A 27,272-nucleotide genomic window follows, 5' to 3' on the forward strand; every position below is an offset into this window, starting at 1 on the left:
CATTGTCTCCCAAGTTGTACACTGACCTGTCTAGCAGCTGCCGCAGCAGCAGCTGCCGCTTTCCGAGTTATTGCTCTCTCCGTGCCAGACATTTCTTATCTGTTGGTTCCCAGCGTTATATGAGTTGTTCAAGGTCACACCTGCAAATTCTGAGTCTGTTCGACCATGAAGCTACCCCCCTCCCAGATTTCTCTTGGTTTCCCTTTCCCTTTTGTCTGCGTTCTCCCTCCCTGCCACACTGTCACATGCACTTTTATCACCAAGACAAAAGGGAAACATAAAAAAAAACTTCCAATAAATCATAAAGCATAAAATGTACAACTACAATATTGAACAGTGAAGGAGAGAAATAGTTAATTAATATTCCAAAAAGCAGAGGAGGTGAAGTGATAAGTATGTTAGGCCAGTCCAGTTTCCAGTTATTGTCTTTTAAAGAAAAGGAATAAAAAGAAGATTGTTCTTTAAGTTATACTTATCTACTTGTAAAATCTCAGATGATGGTGGTTTGCAATAGTTCCAGAACTTGTAGCTCCTTTTAATTAATTCTTATTTGTAATCCCATGGCAGTAGTCTTGTTTTCCAGTTCGCAAACAGCTGGGGTTTTAGTTGACAGATCTTATTTGGAGAGCTCTTTCATTTTGGGGAGGGGGTACTTCAGAGTGCTTGGGAAGCTGTTCCAGGCTCTTTTCCACTTTTATTGGGGTTGCCCCCCAAATGTGCAAGAGTTACCTTAGGCTTCCTATCCTTTCTTCCCCCTTTCTTCCTAAGCTCCTCCAATTTTTAATAAAGTTGCTCAAACCTCCAGCTGTCAATAGACTTTCACTTGTATCTCACTAGGTAACTGGATACAGTTAAAATTGCAAGCCATTAGAATGTAACCATCCATCCAGTCAAAGTTAACTGTTGCAATTCTCCTTCGCTATAAGCACAGTCTGAGTCCCATTCACAAAAAAGTTCCCTTTGCAGAGCCTGTCCGCAAAGATCGGAAGCTGACTTCCTGTTTTGCTTCCGTTTGCCAAATTGTAATTTTAGAGTCTAATTCCATGTTTAAAATATTTTATTGGCTTTTACCTCTAATTAGGAAGATCTGCTGCTTCTGGTGACAGATCGTAGCTTCGGCAGCGGGCTGTGTTGTTGCCGAGAGCGATCTCAAGCCTCTTCCCCTTCCCTCCCTCCCGCATAGCAGCAGCCGGGAGGTGATCGGGGGGGGGCGAGATTTCTCACTCCGCTGGAACCCTCAGGTCCCCACTCTCCTGTGGGGGTTTTTTGGGGGGTGCGCTGAGCTCTAGTGCTGCTCTCCAAGCCTCTCTGCTAGCTCCGTGTTGCGAACGACACTCAGCACACCGCCATTGTCCTCCGCAGCAGACCGGAAGTCCAGATTGATGCTTTATTATCAAACCCTTTTAACGTCTTATCTTTTTCAAAGGTCGCCCTAAGCTGGTACTATTCTAGCCAATTTACCCCTAGTTGTTTGAATTCTTCAAACCTTTTCAGTTTGGGACAATAATTTATCTCATCCACCAAGTCTCTGTAAATTGGCCAGTTATTGTTCATGTTATTCTTATGAATGGCAGTTGACTCTATAGGTGATATCCACCAGGGGTTTTGTTATAACTTTGGATTTATTCCTCTCCCAAACTTCGAATAAGGCCTTCCTCACTAGGTGATTTGTGAAGCTTTTATGTGCTTTTATTTTATCGTGGCATAATTAGCCATGCCACCCAAAAACCTTGTCCCAGCCCTCTAAATCCAAGACTTCAACATTCCTAATCAATATCCAGTCTTTCAACCAAGTCCAGCATGCGGCCTCAAACTACATTCTGAGCTTCGGGACCGCAAACCTGTCGGAATTCAAGCCTTAGTCAGAGGAATTGGCCACTCTCCAGGTGCCCGGCTTGGATTCCTTGTTGATCTCCCCCGTCTCGACTCCCGGCAAGACAAGGCCAGATCTCTGTCGGCGATCCTCCTCAAACGTGAGAAGAACACAACCACTCCTCCCCCCTCATTCCCAGGGAGGGGAGAGAGACAGACAGAAATGTATTTACATGCCTTTATTTCTGTCTTTCCAGCAGTACAGAGAAAACGTGTCTGCACTCTCTTAACACCAACAGCAGAGAGAGAAAAACTCCTCCCATGTACTTCCAGTACAGGGTCATGTGACACTCTGAGCTAACATCCGGTGCTCAGTGCACAGAATAGACTGTCCCTTTGTTCCCACGGTACAGTCCCAAAACATCAACATCCTGTTTGGCTTTCCAGCCATCTGGAGCACTCAGCTGCATTGCTCCTTTTTCGTAACATCCTCCCCCAAAAGAATCAATGCGTGTTGCGGCAAGCAAAGCGTGATCCAGAGAAGAAAACAAACAGTTGTTATACACATAACATTCCCTTGTTGTTACAGTTCCACCCTTGGAACTCCCCGCCACTGGTTTCCCCAGTGTACCTCTCTGGTTGTCTGGCTTCCAAGGAATGAGTGCATCTGCATTACCTTGGCTAGCAACTCTCTGTTGTGTCTTTGTCTCTGACTTAGACACAGCTCCAACCTGTCCTCGGTTGTGTACAACAGCAACACATGCAACAGCTAAGTTAGCAAACTCTTTTGAGTACCTTTTGGGTGGTTCACCCTTTGTAACTCTCTCAGACCTGCGTATGAGGTGCTGATCCTCTCTGCTCACTGGTTCAGTCTCAGGACTCTTAGGAGAACCAGTTCCAATAGTAAACAGTGGTTCATCCTTCACCTGTGAAGGTCTATCCATTGTGTGAGATTTCCTCTCAATGACTGTGACAACTGAGCTGTGTGAGCTATCACTGTCGCTCTCAGTACCACTGTAATCTGTAAAATCATCATCATCATCTGAATTGTCTTCTGTGGGAAATGTGTGTACTATCACTCTCTCCTGTTCAGGAGCACTCTCTAGAAATTTTGTGAGAATCACCTGACCAGATTCAGACAAAATTACTCTGTAGAGACCCTTTTCATATCGCACAAAAATGCCTCTGGCATTCTTTACTCCACCTGGAGCTTCTGTCCTCACATGAGACCCAAAAACCTTGAAATGGGCAACAGAAGGTTTTCTCTGGAACAGTTTCTCAAAAGGAGAACTTCCCAACTCTTTTGAAACCTTTCTCAACCACGTATAACAATACGACATTAGCGACTCCGCCCAGTACTCATGTGGCAGATGTGAACTAAGCAATTGCGCATTCATCCCCTTTTGCAATTCTTTGTTCACCCGTACACAGACACCCCTGTTCCACGCTTCCGCTGAAACAGCAACCTTGTGTCTTATCCCTTTCTTCTGCAGGAACTCCTGAAAATCCTGTAAAAGAAAAACTTGCTTCTCATCTGTTAAAAGACAATCAATGTTAGCATCATGCATATTTTTAACCTTGTCACAAAACTCCTGAAACCTTTCCAAGGCTTCCTGTGGCCTCTTTAGCACATAAATCCAGACAAAGTTAGAGAAATGATCCACACACACAAGATAAAATCTTGCATTGCCTCTAGATGGTTCTAGAGGACCAATCACATCAGCATACACCCGCTGAAACGCTCTGTCGACCCTGGCCATCTTCTTGGCGCTCGTTTTGGTCACACCTGCGAGAGAAATCAAGTTAGACTTAGAATTACATTCCATGTAATCACTTTGCTCAAAAGTCAACAAATACAGTCCAGCTTTCTCTCTGGCAGAAAGATACAACTCTCCATCTTTGAAGATCTTGCAGCTCTCAGCATCATAGGACAGTTTCAGTCCTTTCTTTGCAATCTGCGAAACACTCAGCAGATTGAACTTCAATTCAGGAACCAAGTAAACATTGTGTATAGTCAGGTTCAGACTCTTAAGATACACAGTTCCTATCCCGGTCGCGTCCAGCTCCTGACCATTGGCTTGTTTCACAGCGAAGCTTTGCTTCTTAAACATTGAAAAGAGCCCTCTGTGTGGGGACATATGAAAATTACAGCCCGTGTCGATTATAAACGAGTCTTCAACATCTGGCGTGGTTCCTTTCGCCATCAAAGCCTTTGCAGGTTTCACCGAAGACTTGGTATGACCTTTGCCTGCTGCCTCAGGCTTTGCTGAGCGGCCCTTAGCTCCTTTTGGCTGGCGTGGTTTCTTGCAGTTCCGCTGAAGATGCCCAGCCTGTCCACAATTGTAACATCGGACAACGTTCAAAGCTACAGCATTCTCTCCAGTAGCAACATCAGTGGGGGAATTAGAACTCCGTTCCTCCCTCCCCCTGTCCTTCACTTCCAGAGCAGCAAGGCGGTCGTGTTCATCCAGAACCACGGCACTCAGGGGAGGGGGACAAGGTAATCCTCCCCCCTCTTTGGCATCCATTTTTGAACCCAAGTCTCTGCTCTTACTCTCGAGCCTGTAAAATCCAAAAGTCTTTTCCGGGGTGTTTACTGCCTCTCTGGCAGGCAAACTGCAAGCTGTCTCAAAGTCAAAACAACTTTGAGTTCCCAGGCTCTCACTGAGCCAGCCCCACGTGTCAGTAACTCTCCAAGCCAGTCAGAGGAATTGGCCACTCTCCAGGTGCCCGGCTTGGATTCCTTGTTGATCTCCCCCGTCTCGGCTCCCGGCAAGACAAGGCCAGATCTCTATCGGCCGATCCTTCTCAAACGTGAGAAGAACACAACCACTCCTCCCCCCTTTTCCCCAGGGAAGGGAGAGAGACAGACAGAAATGTATTTACATGCCTTTATTTCTGTCTTTCCAGCAGTACAGAGAAACGTGTCTGCACTCTTTCTACAGCAACAGCAGAGAGAGAAAAAAAACTCCTCCCATGTACTTCCAGTACAGGGTCATGTGCCACTCTGAGCTAACATCCGGTGCTCAGTGCACAGAATAGACTGTCCCTTGTTCCCACGGTACAGTCCCAAAACATCAACATCCTGTTTGGCTTTCCAGCCATCTGGAGCACTCAGCAGCATTGCTCCTTTTTCGTAACAACCTCCCCCAAAAGAATCAATGCGTGTTGCGGCAAGCAAAGCGTGATCCAGAGAAGAAAACAAACAGTTGTTATACACATAACACTCCCCTGTTGTTTCAGTTCCACCCTTGGAACTACCCGCCACTGGTTTCCCCAGTGTACCTCTCTGATTATCTGGCTTCCAAGGAATGAGTGCATCTGCATTACCTTGGCTAGCAACTCTCTGTTGTGTCTTTGTCTCTGACTTAGACACAGCTCCAACCTGTCCCCGGTTGTGTACAACAGCAACACATGCAACAGCTAAGTTAGCAAACTCTTCTGAGTACCTTTTGGGTGGTTCACCCTTTGTGACTCTCTCAGACCTGCGTAAGAGGTGCTGATCCTCTCTGCTCACTGGTTCAGTCTCAGGACTCTTAGGAGAACCAGTTCCAATAGTAAACAGTGGTTCATCCTTCACCTGTGAAGGTCTATCCATTGTGTGAGATTTCCTCTCAATGACTGTGACAACTGAGCTCTCTGAGCTATCACTGTCGCTCTCAGTACCACTGTAATCTGTAAAATCATCATCATCATCTGAATCGTCCTCTGTGGGAAATGTGTGTACTATCGCTCTCTCCTGTTTAGGAGCACTCTCTAGGAATTTTGTGAGAATCACCTGACCAGATTCAGACAAAATTACTCTGTAGAGACCCTTTTCATATCGCACAAAAATGCCTCTGGCATTCTTTACTCCACCTGGAGCTTCTGTCCTCACATGGGACCCAAAAACCTTGAAATGGGCAACAGAAGGTTTTCTCTGGAACAGTTTCTCAAAAGGAGAACTTCCCAACTCTTTTGAAACCTTTCTCACCCACGCATAGCTAAACGACATGAGTGACTCCGCCCAGAACTCATGTGGCAGATGTGAACTAAGCAATTGCGCATTCATCCCCTTTTGCAATTCTTTGTTCACCCGTACACAGACACCCCTGTTCCACGCTTCCGCTGAAACAGCAACCTTGTGTCTTATCCCTTTCTTCTGCAGGAACCTCTGGAAATCCTGTAAAAGAAAAACCTGCTTCTCAACTGTCAAAAGACAATCAATGTTAGCATCATGCATATCTTTAACCTTGTCACAAAACTCCTGAAACCTTTCCAAGGCTTCCTGTGGCCTCTTTAACATATAAATCCAGACAAAGTTAGAGAAATGATCCACACACACAAGATAAAATCTTGCATTGCCTCTAGATGGTTGTAGAGAACCAATCACATCAGCATACACCCGCTGAAACGCTCTGTCGACCCTGGCCACCTTCTTGGCGCTCGTTTTGGTCACACTTGCAAGAGAAATCAAGTTAGACTCAGAATTACATTCCATGTAATCACTTTGCTCAAAAGTCAACAAATACAGTCCAGCTTTCTCTCTGGCAGAAAGATATAACTCTCCATCTTTGAAGATCTTGCAGCTCTCAGCATCATAGGACAGTTTCAGTCCTTTCTTTGCAATCTGCGAAACACTCAGCAGATTGAACTTCAATTTAGGAACCAAGTAAACATTGTGTATAGTCAGGTTCAGACTCTTAAGATACACAGTTCCAATCCCGGTCGCGTCCAGCTCCTGACCGTTGGCTTGTTTCACAGCGAAGCTTTGCTTCTTAAACGTTGAAAAGAGTCCTTTGTGTGGGGACATATGAACAGAACAGCCCGTATCGATTATAAAAGAGTGTCCAACATCTGGCGTGGTTCCTTTCGCCATCAAAGCCTTTGCAGGTTTCACCGAAGACTTGGTATGACCTTTGCCTGCTGCCTCAGGCTTTGCTGAGCGGCCCTTTACTCCTTTCGGCTGGCGTGGCTTCTTACAGTTCCGCTGAAGATGCCCAGCCTGTCCACAATTGTAACATCGGACAGCGTTCAAAGCTACAGCATCCTCTCCAGTAGCAACATCAGTGGGGGAATTAGAACTCCGTTCCTCCCTCCCCCTGTCCTTCACCTCCAGTGCAGCAAGCCTGTCGTGTTCATTCAAAACAACGGCAGACACCCTCTCCGCGGTCAAATCTTGCGCCGGAAGGGAACCAAGCTGACTGGCAACCGTTTTGTAAGTCCGATTTAAGCTGTTAATCATCATGAAGCAAAACACTTCCGCCTGCAGACGGAAATTGCGTTCCACCATCTGTTGGCGCAGATATTTCATTTCCGTCAGGTGCGCTTGAACATCTCCATCAGGCGCAAGCCTCAGATTGGTCAGCTTCTCAAAATACAGTAACGCTGAAGAACCAGCATCCCTCTGGTGTGTTCTACGCAGCGTCTCCCAAATCTCACGCGCGTATTCCAAATCCTGAATATGCACAAGTTGATCATCCGAGACACGCAGAATTATAGCCGTCCTGGCCTTCACATTCTGTGATTCCCAACCTCGCGTTGGTGCTTGAGGGATGGGGTTCTCAATCACCCCAAAAATCCTCTGATTCTGCAGCAGGACCTTCATCTTTACAGACCAAGATGAATAATTGTCATTTGTCAGGGGAGGCGGGTAAGGCAAAGCTCCCCCCTTCTTGGCATCCATTTTGAATCCAAGTCTCACCTCTCACTCTCGTGCTAGTAAAATCCAAAAGTCTCTTTTGAGCTGTTTACAGCCTCTCTCAGGCAGGCAAACTGTTTCAAAGTCCTTGCAAAGAAGCGAAGACAAAACAACTCTCGCTCTCACTGAGCCAGCCCCAGGTGTCAGTAACTTTCCACTGTACTGACCGTCGTTGCCTAGCAACTGTGCATACCTCTTTTCTTTATCTAGCCACAAGTATGCCTGGTATGCAAGCCTTTGCTCTCAGAGCTGTTTTTCCAAACGCAGCTCTTGTGAACCAGAGAATATTCAATCTGCATTCACACTTTTAGCCCGATATTCAGCATACCTTTTTGGGGCTCCGTTGCTTGGAAAACACCCCCTCTTGGTGTCCAGCCGTCTGTTCAGCTTCTGGCTGCAATGCAGACGTTATCTTCTTTCCTTGGTGCAGAGGATGGCACACGATCCATCAACCTCTCACCTCTCATGCTGATTCCCATGGATCAGATAACCAGCGGCGTATGCTACCACTTGTCGGAATCTTCAAGCCTTCAGTCAGAGGAATTGGCCACTCTCCAGGTGCCCGGCTTGGATTCCTTGTTGATCTCCCCCGTCTCGGCTCCCGGCAAGACAAGGCCAGATCTCTATCGGCCGATCCTTCTCAAACGTGAGAAGAACACAACCACTCCTCCCCCCCTTTTCCCCAGGGAGGGGAGAGAGACAGACAGAAATGTATTTACATGCCTTTATTTCTGTCTTTCCAGCAGTACAGAGAAACGTGTCTGCACTCTTTCTACAGCAACAGCAGAGAGAGAAAAACTCCTCCCATGTACTTCCAGTACAGGGTCATGTGCCACTCTGAGCTAACATCCGGTGCTCAGTGCACAGAATAGACTGTCCCTTGTTCCCACGGTACAGTCCCAAAACATCAACATCCTGTTTGGCTTTCCAGCCATCTGGAGCACTCAGCAGCATTGCTCCTTTTTCGTAACAGGTCGTTGCTTAGCAACTGTGCATACCTTTCTTCAGACAGGAATTCTTATCTACCACAAAAATGCCTGGTATGCAAGCCTTTGCTCTCAGAGCTGTTTTTCCAAACACAGCTCCTGTGAACCAGAGAATGAATCAATCTGCGTTCAAAATTTTAGCCCAAAAGTCAGCATACCTTTTGGGGCTCCGTTGCTTGGAAAACACCCCCTCTTGGTGTCCAGCCGTCTGTTCAGCTTCTGGCTGCAATGCAGACGTTATCTTCTTTCCTTGGTGCAGAGGATGGCACACGATCCATCGACCTCTCACCTCTCATGCTGATTCCCATGGATCAGATAACCACCGGCGACTGCTACCAGTTGTCGGAATTCAAGCCTTAGTCAGAGGAATTGGCCACTCTCCAGGTGCCCGGCTTGGATTCCTTGTTGATCTCCCCCGTCTCGACTCCCGGCAAGACAAGGCCAGATCTCTGTCGGCGATCCTCCTCAAACGTGAGAAGAACACAACCACTCCTCCCCCCTCATTCCCAGGGAGGGGAGAGAGACAGACAGAAATGTATTTACATGCCTTTATTTCTGTCTTTCCAGCAGTACAGAGAAAACGTGTCTGCACTCTCTTAACACCAACAGCAGAGAGAGAAAAACTCCTCCCATGTACTTCCAGTACAGGGTCATGTGACACTCTGAGCTAACATCCGGTGCTCAGTGCACAGAATAGACTGTCCCTTTGTTCCCATGGTACAGTCCCAAAACATCAACATCCTGTTTGGCTTTCCAGCCATCTGGAGCACTCAGCTGCATTGCTCCTTTTTCGTAACAAAACCCTCCTCTTTCTCTGGGTTCCGTCAACAATTTAAATTTCATTCTTGCTTTTTTGCCCTGCCAAATAAAATTGGCCAGGTCCCTCTGCCAATCTTTAAAACATTTTGTCCCAATAATTATTGGAATTGTCTGAAAGAGAAAGATGATTTTGGGAAGTACTGTCATTTTAATCATTGATATTCTGCCCCATAATGACACCTTCAATTTACTCCAATTTTCTAAATTTCCTTTAATTTCCTTCCATTTTTTTATATAATTGTCTTTAAATAAATCAGTGTTCTTATTTGTAATCCACACCCCCATATAGTTTACTTTGTTTGTGGTTTTTAGACCCATTATTCTTTCTAGGTCCTCTTGTTCCAGTGTGGTGTAGTGGTTAAGAGCGGTGGACTCGTAATCTGGGGAACCGGGTTCGCGTCTCCGCTCCTCCACATGCAGCTGCTGGGTGACCTTGGGCCAGTCACACTTCTCTGAAGTCTCTCAGCCCCACTCACCTCACAGAGTGTTTGTTGTGGGGGAGGAAGGGAAAGGAGAATGTTAGCCGCTTTGAGACTCCTTCGGGTAGTGATAAAGCGGGATATCAAATCCAAACTCCTCCTCTTCTTCTTCCTTCTCTCCCATATTTTTTGTTAATAAGATTTATCTTTATTCAGTTTAAATCCTGAGACCTTGCCAAATTCATTCATTTTCCCTAGTGCTTTTTGTATGCCTTCAATTGGGTTTTCAGTAGTTATAATCACATCATCAGCTTGTATCAATCAATCAATCAAATCCATTTATTGTGAGGACCATGCCTGTGCACAAACATCAACACTACAATAGTTAAAAATATTAAAATTCATTACATACTATGCCAACAAAACCTTCTTCCCACAGAATAGAAAAGGAGGGAAAACGAGCAACGAGTTAAACGGACGATGAAGGGGTCTTTACATTGTCGTCCATAAATCTTTCCCTGGCTTTCATGGCCTTCATCACAAAAACCGCTACCACATGGGTAATGCGTGGGTTTGCATCAACTAACAAAAATTTTACTCTATCTTCAGGACTGGTTATAGAATTGGGTATAATTTGCAGCAATGCGTCTCTAAAGCCCGAGTAAATGGGGCAATAGAGGAGGTAATGTGTAAGATCCTCTTTAATTTTCATAAGGCAAGGACATAAACGGTGTTCTACTGGGGTTTTTGTGTATCTACCGGTCAAATAAGCAGTTGGCAATGTTTGGAACCGTGCCATAGTAAAAGCTCTCCGAAGGGTGGGATCAGTGATCTCCACCAAGTAGTTGGCACAGATTTTGACTGCTTTTACTCGAGGGAACCAGTAGGAAAACCCAGAGTTTTTTATCTTAGTGGAGTCCAAAAAAGCGTCTTTTTCAAAGATCCATTCCCGAACTTTATCAGGGCTCCACAATTTGAGAGTATTAAACTCAGGTAGGTTGTATCTAGATAAAATATCTAGTAGATTTTTATGCCAAGTGGTATTATTTTGTAATGATACAAAGGCTTGTTTAGCCAATAAGGTGTTTGGGGCATCTATGAGGTTGGTGAAAAAACGCAGGAATCTTAAGTGGGCCCTGGCAGACACAGAGGGTAATCCTACTTCCACTCTTAGGAAAGCTGCCGGAGTGCTCTGAGGGAGGCCTAGAATTCTTCTGAGATAAAAATTTTGGAAGATTTCAAGCCGTTCTAACAGCTTCTGATTCCATCCCCAGAGTTCTACTCCGTATAACATCTGGGGAATCACTTTTCCAACAAAAGTTTTTAGTGCCGGGGTCTCCAGTTGCCCTCCCCAGTGGCGTAGCGTGGGTTGTCAGCACCCGGGGCAAGGCAAGTAATTTGCGCCCCCTAACCCGTGGATTTGCGCCCCCTAACCCGTGGATTTGCGCCCCCTAACCTGTGGATTTGCCCTAACCCCAGATGTTGCGCCCGGTGCAGCCGGCCCCCCCTGCACCCCCCACGCTACGCCACTGGCCCTCCCCTCGAATAAAAAAAGCTGAGCAGAGCACCAATTGTCCTACGTGCTAGAAGGGCTACAGTCTTGAAGTGGGCAAGCCAGCTAGATGTAGCTTGGAAAGTGATACCAAGATATTTAAAGAGAAGACATTCTTCAATTTTGTGTTCATCTAAAGACCATCTGAATGTGTGGCGAGCTCTAGTAAATACCACAATTTTTGTTTTATCATAATTTATCTTTAGAGAGTTTTGGGAACAATAAGCTACGAGCCCCTCCAGCATGCTATGTAGGCCCCTTCGAGTGAGTGCCATGACCGCCATGTCATCAGCATATAGCAGTATATTCAGGTGTTTGACTTCCAGGGCAGGAGCTGATGACTTATACTTTGCCATATGTTGAACAATGTCGTTTATATAGAAATTAAAGAGGAACGGCGCTAACAAACAGCCCTGTTTAACCCCTTTCCCCAGTGGCAGTGGGTCAGTATAGTTGCCTGACATCCCAGTTCTAATTTTAACTGTGATGTCTGTATGTAACTCTCTAAGTATTTTGAAAAGTCGTCTATCTATATCTGTGTCATATAGTTTTTGCCATAATTTGTCCCTACAGATTGAGTCAAAAGCAGATGTAAGATCTACAAAAGCCACAAAAAGTTTGCTCTTATATGTCTTTGTATACTTATCTATCATTGTCTGTAATACCAAACAATGGCCTATTGTACTATGGCCCTTTTTAAACCCTGCCTGTTCCGGATTAAGCAAGTTAGAGTGGTCAGCCCAGTCAACCAATTTATTTAACAGGTGACGAGTATAAAGTTTATAGACAATGTCCAGGAGACTTATGGGGCGATAGTTTGAGGGGTCTTGGGGGTCGCCCTTCTTATAGATGGGGGCTACCAGGCTCAGTTTCCAATTTTCTGGGATTTTGCATGTATCATTTATTACCGTAAAAAGTTGGGCCAAAAAAGCAGCCCACCACTGGGCATTTAGTTTAAGCACCTCAGGAGGAATCATATCTTCACCGGGAGCTTTGCCATTCTTGAGTGTTTTAATTAGCTGTAAACATTCTAATTCGGTAACAGGATCCCAGCCCAGCTTGTAATATCGGCTACCTAAATTGATGCCCCTTATTTCCTGGTCTTTCCTTATTGCTATTAAGAGAGACTCCAACATTGTGATAAATAAGAGTTGGGACAAGGGACAACCTTGTCTAGTCCCTCTTTCTATATTAAATTCTTCAGTGATTTCATCATTTATAATTATTTTGGCTTTCTGGTTGTCATAAATTGCCTTAATTCCATTCATGATGCTGTTTCCTATTCTCAAGCTCTCAAAAGTTTTAATTAAGGAGTTCCACAACATGCTGTCAAAAGCCTTCTCTGCATCTGCCAGTAGCATTGCTACCTTTTTGCTTGGTTTCATTTCTGTATATTCCAGTAAGTCAATAATTATCCTTGTATTATTTCTTATTTGCCTCCCTGGCAAAAAGCCGGCTTGGTCATTTCCTATTACCCTATTTAAGAAATTTTTCAGCGTGTTAGCCAGGATACCTGTAAACATTTTATAATGCATGCTTAGTAGTGAAATTGGTCTATAATTCTTAACTTTCAGATCCGTACCTTGTTTTGGTAAGAGTATTATTAGTGCTTTGTGCCAGGATTCTGGGGTTTTCCCTTTCTCCATTATCTCATTCATGATTTTTTTAAGCTTAGGGATAACTATTTCTTCTAATTTTTTATAATATATTATCGAAATCCCATCTGGTGATTTTCCAACTTTCATTTTCCTTATCACTTCTTTATTTTCATCTGTTTCTATATTTGAATTTAGTAGGCTACGTTCAGCCTCCTCAATCTCCAGCAACTTGTTTTCTATCAGATATTTTTTAACTTTATTCTCATCTTTGCATTCTAATTCATATAGTTTTTTGTAATAATTCATAAATTTATCTTTAATTTGGTCTGGGTTGATAATTTCTTTTCCCTGGTCTGTTACTTTATTTATAACTCTTTCCACTTGTCTTTGTTAACCAGGCCAGCATCTTGCCAGGTCTATTGGCCGATTCAAAATATCTTTGTTTAGTCCATTTGATTTTGTTTTCCACCTCTTTATTTATTAAATTGGATATATGGGATTGTAAAATTTTTATGTTTTGGAGTATTTTCTCATTTTTAGGGTTTTTTACCAACTCTCTTTCATTTTCTCTAATCTGTTTATTTATTTCCATGATATTACTCTTTTTACCCTTCCTAATCCTCCCCATTTGTTGTATTCCAAATCCTCTCATATAGTAAGTGTCAGAGCTACCCTAGGTCCCAGCTCACAAAGGACCAACGCTGCTTCGTTGTTAAGTATAAAAGTCTTTATTGAAGTTCAGTTTCACTTCCAGACCCGCAGCGCGCAGCTCCACGTCTCAAGTGTCAGACCGCTGATGCTCCGTCTGAGTCTCCTCCCCCTTGACACCAATTTAAGACTCTAGCCTTGCTCCACCTTCTCCGCTGCTCCTTCCTCCTCTGGGTCCGCCTGCCCGCCGGGGTTCCGCCCTTTCTAGCCTCTTCTCCCGCTGATTCCCCTGAGCCTTCTCCCTCCCTCCGGCGGGCTTTAGGAGCTGGTTCCCCATCCGGGTCTCCTGCTGTTCCGCGCGCCTGCACATTTGAACTTGGCGCGCGCGCCCAGCCAGCAGCTTTCCTCCTAACCGTTCCACTGCTGCTGTCACTGCTTCCCCCTTCGGGGGGGCTAGCTGCAACTGACCTCCCCTCCGTTGGAGGCGTGGTCAGCCCTGACTCCCTCTCTGGAGGAGACACTGCCCCTGACACATGTGACTCTTCCCCCCCACTACGCTCTGGTGGGGAAACTGGTCCCGATCCTCCACTGCTGCTTTGGGGTTCCCCTCTGGCTCCTTGTTTCTGGTGCGTCCCCCCTGGGACCCCCCTTGCCCTGACCATCGGCGCCCCCTTCTGGGAATCTTCTGATTCGCTGGAGAAGCTCATGGAATCTCTCGGGCCACTGTCATACTCCCCTACGCTGCCCTCGGATTCTTCCCCTTCGCTCTCCCAATCCTCTCTCCCCAGTGCTCCTGCTCCTGATTCCCTGACATCCATCCCCCCCTCGAAGCCCCCCCTTCCCCCCTCCCCCTCTTCGGGTGTGGGTTCCGGGTGCTCCAGTCCTGTGGGTGTGAGTGCGGGATACCATTCTTCCCCCCTGGTGTGTAGCCGGTCCACTGGATCCGGCCCAACCGCAACGGGCTCGTCGACGTCAATTTCCTCTGCTTCCATCTCTCTGCTGATGTGCTCGAATCCAGGATCCTCCCCCAACACGTCCATGTCCTCCCCTCCCCCGGGTACCTCTGGTGAGACTGCTTGCAAAGGTCCCCGCAGCAGCTCCCTGCGCCACCCCACCTCCGGTTGAGTGTCCCACCAATAGGAGCGGTCTGTGGCAAACCCCGAGAGAGACCCCTCCGAGGAGCTAGTGTCCGGCGTCGTCTCTTCAGCTGATGAAAAACCCTGGAACGTACTGACTGACAGTGTGGGTGTGAAGAGCCAGTCGTCGAAATACTCTGCCGGCATAGGTCTGTGTGGGAAGAGTGCATGGAACTCGTCTTTAAGATAGTGCTCCTCCACGGCATAGCACGGTACCCACCTGTTGGCACTGGCTGGGGTACCTTCCCTGGCGAGGAGGTATTCCACCCCCTCTTCCCCCCACCTCGAGTCCAAAATCTCCGTGACCTCGTTGAGTGGCGTCGCCCTCCGTGACCCCTCCCTCTTCGGAGATTCGTTAAGTGGGTCTGGCGCGTTCCCTGTCGCCTGAAACCTGTGGGGTTCCCTGTAGGGTGTGAGCACTGACCTATGAAAGACTGGGTGCATTCTGGAGCCCTCCGGGAGTGTCAACCGGAAGGCCACTGGATTGATTTGCGCCGCGACCTGGTAAGGTCCCAGCTGCTTGTGCTTGAGCTTCCTCTTAGCTAGCGTCCTGGCCGGCACTGCCTGGGCTGCTAACCAGACCCAGTCCCCCACCTGGATGTCCTCCCCGACTCTCCTGTGCTTGTCTGCCTGCATTTTGTAGGCGTGTTTCGCCAGTTCCAATTGCCTTCGGAGTTGCTCGTGGACCTCCTGTAACTCTGCTGCCAAGTGCTCTGCTCCCTTTGGCTCCCCCTCCCCCTTCGTCTCTAACCCCGGGAAAGTTCTGGGATGCCGCCCATTATTGGCGAAGAACGGTGTCACTCCTGTAGACCCGTGCTTCGTGTTGTTGTAGGCAAACTCGGCCAGCGGTAGGTAGTCCACCCAGGTCGAGGGTTGTTGATTGGCGTAGCATCGCAGGTACTGCTGCATGATGGCGTTGACCCTCTCCGCTTGTCCGTTGGTCTGCGGGTGTTGTGCCGACGCTAAGTTGATCTTGACGTTCAGGATGCCCAGCAGCTTCTGCCAGAAGGTGGAGACGAATTGGCGACCCCGGTCGGACAGGATGGACCGCGGCAAGCCGTGAGCTTTGAACACGTGGTCTATGAACAGCTTGGCGGTCTGTTCCGCTGTGGCCACCTTCGCGCACGGAATGAAGTGCGCCATCTTGGTGAACATGTCTACGACCACGAGCACCGCTGTTTTGCCTCGCGAGCTGGGCAGATCTGTGACAAAGTCCAGGGCCACTTTCTCCCCCGGTTCGAGCGGCGTCTGTAGGGGTTCTAGTAGACCCGCCGGCTTCCTGTGTACTGGCTTGGCCCTTTGGCAGGTGTCACACCTGGAGACGTAATCCGCGACTTCTCCCCTCACCTTGGGCCACCAAAAGTCTCTGGTTACTAATTCCGCCGTCTTGTCCTTGCTGAAGTGCCCAGCGCTGGGCGCGTCGTGTAGCTGCTGCAAGACTTTCGCGCGGAGGTCGTCTCCGGGCACGTAGAGAGCCCCTCTGCGGATGAGCAGTCCGTCTCGTATCTGGAACTCGTCGTCCTTCGCTGTGCCTTTTCGCACCTCCTCCATCTTGGATTGTGCAAACGAATCTGTCTGCAGCGCTCGACGCACCGCGTCCAGGTCCACGGCAGCTGAAGCGCACGCCCACGCTTTCGGTGCGAAAATGTGCTTGGCCGCCACCGGCGCCGCTTCCTCGAGATACTGCGGCTTCCTGGATAGTGCATCCGCCATGACGTTGTTGTCTCCCGGGATGTATTCTATCCGGAAATCGAAATCCGCAAAGAACTCCGCCCAGCGAATGTGTCTCTGGTTCAGGAACCGCGCCGTGCGCCAGTACTCCAGGTTCTTATGGTCCGTGCGGACTTGCACTGTGTGTCTGGCTTCGACGAGGAAGTGCCGCCACGCCTTGAAAGCTGCATGAATGGTCAGCAACTCCCTGTCCCAGATGGTGTAGTTCTGTTCCGCCTTGCTGAGTTTCCTGGAGTAGAATGCGCACGGCCTCCATTCCCCTTGCGGATCTTGCTGCAACAGGACGGCCCCCACCGCTCTGTCCGAGGCGTCCGTCTCAACCCTCAATGGTCTGCTGGGGTTTACATGTAGCAGCTGTTCTTCGGACGCGAAGAGACGCTTGAGTCTCTGAAAGGACTGCTCCGCCTGGTCCGTCCAGGTGAACTTCTTCTTCTTGGAGCTGAGGGTGTCCGTGATGGCCGCCGTCTCCTTCGTGAACCCTTTGATGAACTTGCGATAAAAGTTGGCGAAGCCGACGAACTTCTGGACCTCCTTCCGATTGCGCGGGCTCTTCCAGTCCAACACCGCGCGGACCTTGGTGCTGTCCATGGCGAGTCCCTTGTCGGACAGCTTGTAGCCCAGGAAATCCACCTCTGTCATGTCGAACTGGCACTTCTCTAATTTGGCGTAAAGTCTGTGCTCCCGTAGCCTCTGCAGGACCTCCTTGACGTCCCTCTCGTGAGCCTCCTGCGATTCCGAGAAGACCAGGATGTCGTCCAGGAAGCAAACACACTTCTTGTAGAGGAGTCCCGCTAACACGTGATGCATGAAAGCTTGGAAGGTATGGGAGCCATTTTGCAGACCAAAAGGCATTACACGATATTCATAGGTGCCTAAAGGTGTAAACATGGCTGTCTTCCACTCATCGCCGTCCCGCATGCGTATAAGGTTGTACGCCCCTCGTAGATCCAACTTGGTGAAGATCCGTCCCTTCCTCACCGTCGCGAGCAGGTCGTCGATCTTGGGCATGGGGAATGCTGCGGGCTTTGTTTTGGAATTTATGATCCTTTAATCAACTATGAGCCTGCGTTGGGGCGTGTCCTTCTTCTTCACGAAAAACACGGGACTGCCCCCCACTGCTTTAGATTCTTGGATGAACCCCCGCTTCAAGTTGTGATCTATGAACTCCTTGAGTTCTTGCAGTTCGTCTTCAGACATGGAATACAGTTTCCCAGTCGGCAGCGTCGCTCCCGGCAGGAGGTCAATCTTGCAGTCGTAAGGCCTGTGGGGAGGCAGGTTATCTGCTTCCCTCTCGCAGAAGACCTCCAAAAACTCCTTGTACTTGTTGGGTACCGCTTGCACCATGCCTAGGTGTAACTGCGGTTCATCCTCTTGCCCCTCCTCCTCCTGGCGGGTCTGGATGCAGTGTTCTGCGCAGTAGGAGGAGCAGAAGGTCAATTGCCGCTGGTACCATGCTAATGCCGGGCTGTGCCTATCCAGCCAACTCATACCCAACACTATGGGCGTGTCTGACAGGTGGGTGACGTTGAAGCTGATGACTTCGCGGTGGTTTCCAATTTGCATCACCATCGGTGGTGTTTGCTGTACCACCTCTCCTCCCAGTAGCTTCCTGCCATCGACCGTGACGACGTTTAGGGGCATCGTGGCTGGCATGAGTGCTATGCGATGTTGCTTGATAAAGTCCACTCCTATAAAGTCTGCGTTGCTCCCAGAATCAATGGTTATTGGTACTTGCATGGTGTGCCCATTGGGCAACTGGAGCGATGCGGTGAGTTGCACCACTGGTTTGGGTGGGAGGGGGTCTGTGGGCTGTAAAATCTCTGGGGACTGCTTCACTGACTTGCCTGGTTGGGCCCCAGTGGCTCTGTTTCCAACCAGGCGTCTTCTTCCCCCTGCAGCTGTTTCGGCTGCTGACTTGTTCCCTTTACTGTTGCTGAGGCTGCAGTGTGCTTCTGGAGCCTCTGGGGACACTCTTTGGCCATGTGCTGAGCACTGTCGCAGATGTAGCACTTCCTGGTCCCTCTAGGAGCCTTCGCCTTGACTGCTCCCGGTGTTTGGGCTCTGCTGGCAGTCTGAGCCCTGGCACCACCAATCTCCATCGGCTCTTCTCCCCTTCCCAAAGGAGGCATGGACAGCGCCCGCCCCGTCTCTCTGGGAAAGAAAGGGGTTGTCCTGGCTGGGCTGCTTGCCTTACGTCCTTCCTCCCTGCTCCAAGGGCGTCCTTCCAGGCGCACACCAATCGCCAACGCTCTTTGGGCAACTTCTTGGGTACTTTGCGGTCGTTCCCCTCTTGCCAGCTCATCTTTCACCTCTCCACTTAGCCCCTCCCAGAACAGGTCTCTGACAGCAATAGAGTCCTTCTCCCAGCCCAGCACGTTCAATAAGGCAAAAAAGCGTGAGTGATATTGCCTCACCGTCGCTTTCCCTTGCTGTAGTCCATGCATTTCCCTCCGAGCAACATCTACATCTACCGTAGATTTAAAGCAAGCGTCCATAGCTTTGATAAATGCATCGGAATCTTTGAGGGCGGGGTCTTCTTCGCGCCACAAATTCCGCAGCCACGCTTTTGCTTCCCCATGCAAATGAGTGATTATGAAGCCCACTTTCTCTTCCTCATCTCTAAAGTCCTTCCGAAGCAAATTGAGCGCGTAAACCACGTCAGCTCTGAAGTTAGGGTATTGCTGCAGGTTCCCATCGAAGTGGGCTACTAGGCTGCCCCCCCTCTTCCCGAGGCCAACTCCCTCCGGTTTGGGTCCTGGCAGCCCCTCTTTCCCCCAACGGTCCCACCTGGCCTGCAGATACCGGCAGAGCGCTACTGCTTCTTCTTCTCTTTTCCTGGATGCTGCTACTTCTGCGTAAAGCGTCGTGACTGCTTCTTGCAGTTCTTTCACCTGGCTCTCTGTAGTCATCTTTGCCTATCTTCGTGAGCTCGCAAAACACCAAGTCTTGCCCCTCGCTGCACCAACTCACGCTGCGAGGTTTTTATGCGAGACGGAGCATACTGTCAGAGCTACCCTAGGTCCCAGCTCACAAAGGACCAACGCTGCTTCGTTGTTAAGTATAAAAGTCTTTATTGAAGTTCAGTTTCACTTCCAGACCCGCAGTGCGCAGCTCCACGTCTCAAGTGTCAGACCGCTGATGCTCCGTCTGAGTCTCCTCCCCCTTGACACCAATTTAAGATTCTAGCCTTGCTCCACCTTCTCCGCTGCCCCTTCCTCCTCTGGGTCCGCCTGCCCGCCGGGGTTCCGCCCTGTCTAGCCTCTTCTCCCGCTGATTCCCCTGAGCCTTCTCCCTCCCTCCGGCAGGCTTTAGGAGCTGGTTCCCCATCCGGGTCTCCTGCTGTTCCGCGCGCCTGCACATTTGAACTTGGCGTGCGCGCCCAGCCAGCAGCTTTCCTCCTAACCGTTCCACTGCTGCTGTCACTGCTTCCCCCTTCGGGGGGGGCTAGCTGCAACTGACCTCCCCTCCGTTGGAGGCGTGGTCAGCCCTGACTCCCTCTCTGGAGGAGACACTGCCCCTGACACATGTGACTCTTCCCCCCCACTACGCTCTGGTGGGGAAACTGGTCCCGATCCTCCACTGCTGCTTTGGGGTTCCCCTCTGGCTCCTTGTTTCTGGTGCGTCCCCCCTGGGACCCCCCTTGCCCTGACCATCGGCGCCCCCTTCTGGGAATCTTCTGATTCGCTGGAGAAGCTCATGGAATCTCTCGGGCCACTGTCATACTCCCCTACGCTGCCCTCGGATTCTTCCCCTTCGCTCTCCCAATCCTCTCTCCCCAGTGCTCCTGCTCCTGATTCCCTGACAGTAAGGTTACCAGATTTTTTCAAAGAATCCAGGAACATATTTTTTTTTTTAAAAAAAGGAAAAAAGGTATTTAAATAATAATAATAATTAAGAAGTAATATCTTCTCTTCTGTGGTCTCCTCTGTCGCACGACCTTCCTCTGGGCCCAGTTTCATGGGGTTATATAACTTTTTCAGACATTACATATTCATGTAATGCAGCAAAATTAAACCAATAAGCTTGGACATCACCCTTCCTATACCCTCCTATGTCCTTATAAAGATTACTTATTCTTTCCATATATTTGCTCATTATATTAGCAATGACTCATATATTGTTATCAGCAAGCAAAGCAAAAAACCCCTCTTTGGCCAGCAAAGCAAAAACCCCTTCCTTATCAGACATCCTGTGTCCTATATGGAAAACACCCAACTTGGACACCCTGTGTTCCAGAACATCTGGTGTTAGTGCCTTGTCTTGTGACTATGATGGACGCCTTCCCCTTCCCCTATATTCTGCAAGCACAGCTAAAAATATTAATAAAATAATAAATGTTTCTGCTAATACAGCAATAAGGCACAGAGAGAGAGAGACAGCATTTGATCCTCAGAATAAGGCACTTTTAGCATTAGGCACTAAAAGGAAAAATGAGGCACAGCAATATGTTTTTCTTCAGGTGGCCATGACACACTACAACACTTAAAATATAAATCCGGGGACATTAAATGAAATCCAGGGACATTCTGGGGACGGATTTTGTCTGGGGACAGATTTGTAAATCCGGGGACTGCCCCCGGGAAATGGGAACGTCTGGTAACCATATCATATAGGCTTTGCTTGCATCCCAGATTATTTTCCTATCTGTGCCTTGTTTTTCATTTATTTCAAAGAATTCTTTCAGCACTTCTTTGGCTTGAATTACCCTTTGATCATCTCTCCATAATTCATAATTCATCCTCCCCCTCCCCCTTGTATGCTTTTTAAATTTCATACGTATCTGTCAGAGCTGCCCGAGGTCCCAGCTCACAAAGGACCAACGCTGCTTCGTTGTTAAGTACAAAAGTCTTTATTGGAGTTCAGTTTCACTTCCAGAGCCACAGCGCGCAGCTCTACGTCTCAACTGTCAGACCGCTGATGCTCCGTCTGAGTCTCCTCCCCCCAGACACCAATTTAAGACTCTAGCCTTACTCCACCTCTTCCTCTGTTCCTTCCGCCTCTGGTTCCGCCTGACCGTTGGGGTCTCGCCCTTTCTAGACTCTTCTGACGCTGAGTCCCCTGAGCCTTCCCCCTCCCTCCGGCGGGCTTTAGGAGCTGGTTCCCCATCCGGGTCTCCTGCTGTCCCCCGCGCCTGTACATTTGAACTTGGCGCGCGCGCCCAGCCAGTAACTTTTCTCCTGACCGTTTCACTGCTGCTGTCACTGCTTCCCCCTCTGGGGGGGCTAGCTGCAACTGACCTCCCCTCCGTTGGAGGAGACGCTGGCCCTGACACATGTGACTCTTCCCCCCCACTACGCTCTGGTGGGGAAACTGGTCCTGATCCCCCACTGCTGCTTTGGGGTTCCCCTCTGGCTCCTTGTTTCTGGTGCGTCCCCCCTGGGACCCCCCTTGCCCTGACCATCGGCGCCCCCTTCTGGGAATCTTCTGATTCGCTGGAGAAGCTCATGGAATCTCTCGGGCCACTGTCATACTCCCCTACGCTGCCCTCGGATTCTTCCCCTTCGCTCTCCATTTCCTCTCTCTCCAGTGCTCCTGCTCCTGAGCCCCTGACAGTATCATTACTGGGTTGTGGTCTGACAGGGATCTATTCAAAATTTCTGCATTCTCCAAGCTCAATATCAATTTTTTCGAAGTCCAGATCGCATCAATTCTCCCACCTGACTTCTTAACTTCAGAAAAATGTGTAATATCATTTATGTTAGGATGTTTAATTCTCCAAGTATCATAAAGATTGAAATTTTCTGTCATTTGGAAGAAGAGTGGTAATCTACCCGATTTAGATAGCCTATCACTGTCCGTTCTATCCATATCAATGGATGTAACTGTTGGGATACTGCCAGGGAGATAAAGCCCATCATGGCCCCCACGTTGTCTCCGGACGTCCATCAATCTCCCGTAGACACGCAGTATCAGCAATTAGCGACACGAGCTCCAGAAAATAGCTTGCCACATTCTAGAACTGATGCACGCTCTATCAGCAGATAATGCACAGCGAAAGATGCACGCAGGAGAGCATTTTCCAAGTTTATTCAGCGTTGGTCAGAACAAAGAAAAAACATGACTGCCTGCTTCGGTCTGCTCAGGCAGAGAGAGAGAAATGAAAGCATAGACACAACAGAAACATCCTGTGAACAGGAAATACGCAGACTCTGTGACTCACAAAGCCTGCTCCCTTTTAAGGTGGAACGGAAATATCCTAACAGTAACTCCATTTAAGTCCCCCATAATTATTATATTTTCACTGGCATAGTCCCAGAGTCTCTCTTCTAAGTTTCTGTAGAATTCTAATTTGTTATTGTTTGGGGCATAAATCCCCACCATTTTTTTTTTCATTTATTTGTATCTCTACCCCTAGGACTCCGCCTTCTTCACCTTGAAATAACAGTTGCGGGTTTAGGATTGGTTTTACATAGATTACCACTCCCCTCTTTTTCTCCATAAATGATACTATATACTCTAGACCCAAATATTTATTTTTTAAAACCCTTATATGCGTATTAGATATATGGGTCTCTTGTAAACATATAATGTCCCATTTTTTCCTCTTTAATATACATTCTATTTTGTTCCTTTTTAATTTTTAAATTTACTGTTCAGCCCAATCACGTTCCAGGAGATACATTTAAACACCATAAAATTTTATGAAATTTTTCAAGTCTTACTTAAGTAATCAAGCGGTGATAGAAAGAAAAAAAGAACAACAGAAAGTAGAAATCGTAATTAAAAGTCTTAGTCTTATCTTGTTTTCATTTTCTCCCTCTTGAAGCTTCTCTCCTAACTCTTCCCAGTACTTCCTCCAGAAGATTCTGGTTTCTTCCACTGATCTGAAAGTTCTTCTCCTCTTTTTATATGTAATATAATAATAAGAGGAAGAGGAAGAGGAAGAGGAAGAGGAAGAGGAAGAGGAAGAGGAAGAGGAAGAGGAAGAAGTAGTTGTCATTATTTATATCCCGCCCATCTGGCTGAGTCTCCCCAGCCACTCTGAGCGGCTTCCAATGAAGTGTTAAAAACAATACAGCATTAAATATTAAAAACTTCCCTAAACAGGGCTGCCTTCAGATGTCTTTTACAGAGAAGATAGTTGCTTATTTCCTTCACATCTGAAGGGAGGGTGTTCCACAGGGCGGGCGCCACTACCGAGAAGGCCCTCTGTATGGTTCGCTGTAACCTCACTTCTCGCAATGAGGGAACCACCAGAAGGATCTCGGTGTCCGGGCTGAATGATGTAAAGGTGAGTCCCTCAGGGAATTCCCATTTGGGTAATATTTTGTTTTTCTTAAGCGCCGATGTAATAAATCTATAATTGTCTCTCCTTTTGAACAGATGGGTCGGGACTTCTTTTATTATCTCAATATGTTTCCCATCTATACACAATGGGTTGTTGGGAGTCATTCTGCAAAGAAACAGTAAAGTTGTTTGTAGCTTTAAGAACTGTTTCTGTGAGCTCTGGGCAGATTGGTTACAGCTGGTCATGACTATAAAAGGAGGAAAGTTGCAGTTTAAACTTTGCCTGCAGGAAAAACACCCACAAGATTTGCTGTTTGTTGCTTTGAAATAAAACCTTTATTTGATTTGGTTTTACACCGGTCTCATGGTGTCATAGCTTCTGTCATCTGCCACCAGAGGTAAAACTCCCTCTAACAAGGGTGTGCTCTGCCCTTCAGCAAGATTTTGTCTCTGAGTAGCCTCAAGTTCAAAAATACTAGACAAACCCCTGGTCCTTTCCTGCTTTTTGACTTGTTCACTCTTCTTCTAAATATTTTCTCAATATCCAGAGACAAGTCCTCTTCCAGTACTCCTAACCAATCTGCCAGGTCTTTCTGTAACTTCGTTGATAGTTCCTCATTTTGGTCCTCTTTAATGCCATGAAAGCGGAGAATCATTTCTCTTTGTCTCATTTCGAGAATGGCAAGAGTGTCCCAGGTCTGCTCTTGTATGCTCTTCAATTCATCAATCACTTCTTTATTTCTCTCCTGAGACTTCCTTGTTTCCTTTTGGTCTACCTGGATTTTTTTCATGGTTTTGTCTTGTTTTTGTGTCCTAATTTTTACCTCTTGGATCGTTTTATCCAGATCTTTATTTTTTTGTAGTTAATTGGTTTACTTGACTGGAGAGGTCCATTATTAAAGTATAATTTTTTTCAATCTTCGTTCCCATATTCTTCACTTTCCCGTCTAGCATTCTAATATTCCCATCTAAAATGGTTATCTTAGCTCCTAATTTTTTCTCAATTCTTTCCTCTCTCTTTATATTTTTTTCCTTCCAATTCAATCTTTATTATTATTATTAAATTAACATTCTTATGTCACATATGTATACGTTATCATATTACATTACAGGGCATATTATAATATAATTTCCAACACGTATATAAAGTTTATATACCAAATTTATGTACCTAAAGAAAGAATAAAATAAAATAAAATAAAAAACAAAGACATAAATCCATTTCAAAATAATATTTGTACCAACACAATGGGCTTCCTGTCAAACTCGTATATTCTTTTTTTTTTTTTTACAAATGAATGTTCACTTATTATTGTATATTTCTTTACATTTTATCTAATACATTCCTATATCAATATGTACCCTTAATCTTGTTTCTCAACTCAATTTCTCTCCAACGTCAATCGAATGCTAGCATAGATAGCAAACTTTTACTATATTTTTGAACATATATCTTATATCTATCACATTTTCCCATAATTTTTTTATTTGAATTGCCTCTCGGGCTATTTGCCAACTGCGCCATTTCAGCAAATTCTTGTAGTTTATTATGCCAGTCCGTTATTGTTGGGACTTCTTCTTCCTTCCACCCCTTTGCCACCAAAGTCTGGGCTGCAGCCGTTGCATATAAGAATACCTCTCTAAAGGCCTTCGGGATGTCCCTGCCAACAATACTTAACAGAAATGTCTCTGGTTTTTTTAGAAAGGTTATTCCAATTTTTTTTTTTAACTCATCGTAAATTAAACCCCAAAACACTTTGATCTTCCTACACGGCCACCACATATGATACATATCGCCATTACTCCCACCATACCTCCAACAGATATTCGCTAAATTATTATACATCTTAGATAATCTTGAGGGGGTGAGGTACCATCTGTGCTGCATCTTTGTCATGGTATTGCCAGAGAATGCAGGGGAGGAGCAGAAACAGGCAGAGGGAGGTGGACAGGAAGTGGTGATTGAGGAAAGAGGGGAAAGCCAGGAGGCGGGACAGCTCGCAGATGTTGAACCAGAGCCTCAGCACCGCACAGGAAGTTCTGGCACAGACAGTGAGACAATGCCTATTCCGTCTGCCAGGGAAAGGAGAGAGTTAAAGAGGAGGGGGGGGCGAGGCATCACGTGAAACTTCCCCGCTTTTTCTGTTGGGGAAGAAGCCGGCGTAAGCCACTCCCAGAATCTGAGCTGGAGATTTAGATGCATTATTGTACTGCGCTGCCTGTACATATGTAAAATAAAGACTGATTATATATATATATATATATATATATATATATATATATATATATAATATAACTGAGTGAGCAGAGGTACTTCGGTACTTCTTGCGAAGAGCATTCACAAGCCATCACAGCATTCTGGGAGTCACCGTTCTCTTTGCAAGGCAGAGGAAAGCTGAGCCATGTAAGACCCATCAAAAGCCAAAAAAGGTACGTCCAAACAGCTGAAGGGAGCAGCTGGGGGAAACGGAGGAGGGTTATCGATGGAGGCGGTCTGGCAGCAGAACCTCTTGTTGCAGGCGCAAGTTGGGGAGCTTGCTGGAAACGCTGATCTGAGTGAGCAGAGGTACTTATTGCAAAGAGCATTCACAAGCTCTTTGTCTTTGGATCATCTATAATTTTTTCTCCTATTTTTAGCCTATTTATCAATTTTTCATTTTCTTTAATTTCCAAGCCAAATATTTGCCGGGTTTATTAGCAAATTTGAAATTATTTTGCTTCCAAATTTTTAATTATTTCTCCATTCTTTCCATTGCCGCTAGTAATTCTTTTGTGTCCATATTATTTTCACTTCCTGCTACTGATGTTCTCCTTGATTGATTTGAGGATGATGTTAAGCTGATCGTTGTCTGTATCTTCCTTGATCCCATTAGAATATCTTCCCTTCAACTCCTCTGTTATTGTCTCCCTTGGTGCTTCCATTCCGTAGAGGGAATTCCCTTTTATATTTTATATTTCCATTCACTTTTGGATGTGTATAGCTTTCTTCTGGCTTTTTACAATTTGTTAAAATAGAGGTTTAAAAGTTGCCCTCTGTCTGTAAGTCCCAATCATTGCTTATTCCACTCTTTTCATTTGTTTAATTTTTATTGTTGCAATTTTAAGGTTGTCCCATAGGTGGCGCTGCAGCCCAGTTGTTCTGTAATTAGTTGTAAGTCCTTTCTTTTTTTCTTTTTTTTCCTTTGCTTTTTATTGAAATTTTCCACAGAAAACAAAAGGCATATAGCAAAAGAAAAAGAAGAAGAAAGAAAAAAGACAAACAAAAAAAGTCAAAATAATCACTCTTATCAATCAATGTTAAGTATCGTCCACTTATTTACATTGTGTTAACACGCATCTTGACCTCCCTCCTATCCTGCTACGGTTTTCTTACATTTTTTCTTCTCCTGCAGTTTCTATGTCTGAAATTTACGCATAACAAGGTTTATGTTAGACCTACTGTAGTTTTTAATATGCTACAATTACTTTCAATATACGTCACAAATTTACTCCACTCTTCAATAAACTTTGTTTCTTTTTGATATCTGATTTTGTTTGTCATTCTTGCTAATTCTGCCAGTGTTTGTAAAAAGCAAAAAAGGAGGAAAAGGTTCTGACCTCCCTTTGTCTCCTCAGCCTGGTCCTCGGACCCTTGTCGGCACAAAAAGAGTCCACGAGAATATCC

General features: G+C 46.6%; 1 long non-coding RNA gene across 1 annotated transcript in view; it reads right to left on the minus strand.

Annotated features, from left to right (window-relative positions):
* Positions 1 to 6,782: 6,782 nt before the first annotated feature.
* Positions 6,783 to 27,272, minus strand: part of LOC310753877 — a 48,501-nt gene continuing 28,011 nt past the window's right edge. Inside the window, exon 2 of the long non-coding RNA XR_014543482.1 lies at positions 6,783 to 6,904. This is a non-coding gene — a long non-coding RNA (uncharacterized lncRNA). The remainder of the gene's footprint in view (positions 6,905 to 27,272) is intronic.

This window comes from Podarcis filfolensis (genome assembly GCF_964270895.1).
Source record: "Podarcis filfolensis genome assembly, chromosome: W".
NCBI classification, from domain to species: domain Eukaryota; kingdom Metazoa; phylum Chordata; class Lepidosauria; order Squamata; family Lacertidae; genus Podarcis; species Podarcis filfolensis.